Below are 3,275 nucleotides of genomic sequence, written 5' to 3'. Positions count from 1 at the left end.
AATTTATGCCTATCCTTCGTGTTTTCATTTCATTCCGTCTAGTATATGTAGATCTGAGTTATTTCCGATTTGTTGTAAGTTTCCGACGACCCACCTTTTATATTCTGTTCGAGTCTAGGTACGTGCTCTGTTTTCTTCATCTGCGTTTTTGATTCAGTTAAAAAAATGCATCTCGTTGTTAGTTAGAGTTTCAGTTTGTTATTTGCAGCCTTTCTGCCGTACTTGCTAATTCTGGAATTATGGTCCCCACTGTTATATGCTTCCTGTCTGGTTTTATTAGGTAGCCGTTTACACGGTCTAGGAAGGGAATTTAATATCCTGTAGTCTTGATGATGTTTGATCTCAGCATGTTTACAGTTTCCTAGGTCTAGTGTTTACATTTCTTGCCTAGGTCTAGTCGTAGTTAAACCTCAACCCAGTTTGCGTGGCAGCAGTCGCCCTTGTCCAAAGTTTCTAAATGCTTTCTTACGTGTCCATCTTCGTGGGATCGACCCCTGCTTCTCTATACTAATCCATAGTATTCGGGTTGAGGGATCTTTGAAGGGGAGTTTAGTGTGCCCAACGACAGAGCATTCCGTGTTCTCTTGAGTTCCTAGACCAAGTGATCTAGTGGATTCATAGGACTTGGCATCTCGACCTAGCATAACACCAGAAGCACGCACGAGCACTTTTGCTATTCTCCTCACACACTTCACTGTCCAAGGCGTGGGTGAGTGTTTGCGACGATCCTCTCGGTTCTAATAACCAGAGGATCGTCAACTTGTGGGGCAAGATAGCAGCAGCCTACCAGAGATTTTTCCCGGAGGGGAGGCGACGCAACAGAGAGGATTGCCGGAAGGGGTGGGACCGAATCAGGGCTGCCGTCTCCCGATTTTCTGATTTGTACGCCAATGCCATCCGCATGCAGAGCAGTGGCCAAACGGAGGAACACTGCAGGAGGATTGCGGAGAAAGCCTTCCCCCAGCCCGGTTGTATAAGGACTTCACCTACTGGAACTGCTATCTTGTGCTGAACGACTCCGAGAAGTTACGAGTAGGTGTCGACGCTAGCTGGCCGAAGAAGCAACGACTGAACTATACCGGTGATTTCAGCAGCAGCAAAGGTGGTTCCCACGACCTCCCCGAGACGGCCCAGGAGGTCCCGACCACTCTTTCGTTCGCTCGCCGAACTCGCCCGGTTGGGCACAAGCGGGCTCAACGGGAGGCGAGGGGGGCAGCCGGGGGTTCACAGGAGGTACAGTCGGCATCCTCTCTTGGCCAATCCACAGTGGATCTCAAATTCTTCGCGCGTCAACAAACGCGCAATCAGATGGTCAAGACAATGGCCGAATGGCGGGCGGCGGTGGACCCCGTGGAGAAGAGTTTGCTTCAAACATTGCTCCTGAGCATGCATGAGGATTTGGAGGCGGCACGGAGGGAGACCGGCGGGAGTAGAGGAGGCGACGATGGTGGCGACGGGGGCGGAGGCGATGGTGGCGACAGCGACAGAGGAGACGACGATGGAGACGAGGAGTGAATTATTGTACTTTTTTTTAATTATTGTACTTTTTTAAAATTATTGTACTTTTTAAAATTTTAATAGTATTATTAATGTTTCACGTATATGTCTCATAAATTAAATTCCTTATATTGTGTGATTGTTAATTATTTCATTTTTATATAATTGTTATTAGTGATGTGGCTAGGCTATGGCTGAGCTATTTGCTTATTTTGATGATGTGGCGGGAGGATTTTTAGTATTGATAATGTGGCAGGAGGAGATTGTGGCTTGACTATGGCTTAGCTCAGGGGCGGAGGGAGGGTGGGGCCAGGGGGGCCCATGGTCCCCCCACTAATTCTTAAAAAACTTAGGGGTATTTTAGTAATTTCACAATAATTATAATTTATAATAAATATAATATTAGAGATAGGTTTCAGCAAAATATATATGAATCGTGCCTCTTAATTTAGCGTATTCATTCTGCCGTTCCAATCCAAGTCTGAATTTAGCGTATTCATTCTGCCGTTCCAAGTCTGAAATCTGGTAAACTAGAACTAGGTATATTCAAAACTCAAATATAATTCAATTAATTTTTCTACATAGGTTGTTTTTTTGTTTGGCTGCAATAATAATTCAAAGGGGGAGAAAGAAGATAGCTTATGTAATTCAATGGCTACGGACTACGGTGGTTCTGTAGTTGGAATTTTATAACTCCAATTCTTTATTTGATGTGTGTGTTAATAGTTTTGCATACAGAAAATATCAAATATTTTGAACTTAATCAGTGTTGACTATTTTTGTAGGTATATGAATCGTTATTTCAAGAAACTTTCTTCCGTTGATTCTTCATCAGTTGAACCTTCACTTCTTCAACCTCAAGAATTATCGAATGAAGATAAAAGTAAGGTTGATTTAGAGAATCTTCGAAGTGCTCCAGGAGAACGACCTGATATAATGAGTTATCCACCAAATTTAATAGAACAAGTTCGCAGAGCTTACTTACTTAAAGGTCCGTGTCAACCACGTAATCATGATTTTCGTCCTACAGTAGATGGAAATCGAAAAAGTTTTGATGAAGTCAACACAGACTTAGTTTTATGCATGTCATGTTTTGATCCTAGGGATTTATTTTTTGCATTTGATTTGGAGAAGCTGCTTCGTCTTGCACGTTATTATCCTTCTGAATTTTCTGAAGTTGCTTTGTCCGAGCTTAAAAATCAACTTGAGAACTTTATTTTCGATGTGCGCATAGATGAAAAGTTTTCACAAATATCAGGAATCAGTGGTCTTGCTCAAAAGATGGTTTCTACAAGGAAACATGAAGTTTTTCCGATGGTTTATTCATTAGTTAAGTTGTCATTGATCTTACCAGTTGCCACTGCATCAGTAGAAAGAGTCTTTTCAGCAATGAAGATCATCAAGACTTCTCTACGTAATAGCATGGGAGACCAACTATTGAATGATTGCTTAGTTCCTTACATCGAAAAGGATGTGTTTGTTAAAGTTACCGATGAAACTATTATGCAGTGGTTTCAGAAGATGAAGAATAGAAGACAAATGTTATGATGTGATTGCATTTGACTTTTACATTTTGAACCTTATAATTTAATTTATGTAATTTTTTTTGAAGTTTAATTTTGGACCCCCATTATGAAATCTCTGGCTCCGCCACTGGCTGAGCTATTGCTGGGCTATTCCTACTGTGGATGACGTTATACACATGTTTGCAAAGTACCGAGAGTTTTCCTTTTGCAAAGTACCGAAAGTTTTCGTTTTGCTAGATGAATTGTGATGTT

Source organism: Salvia splendens, chromosome 12 (genome assembly GCF_004379255.2).
Source record: "Salvia splendens isolate huo1 chromosome 12, SspV2, whole genome shotgun sequence".
Taxonomy (NCBI): Eukaryota; Viridiplantae; Streptophyta; class Magnoliopsida; order Lamiales; family Lamiaceae; genus Salvia; species Salvia splendens.
Note: the sequence above shows the minus strand (reverse complement) of the source record.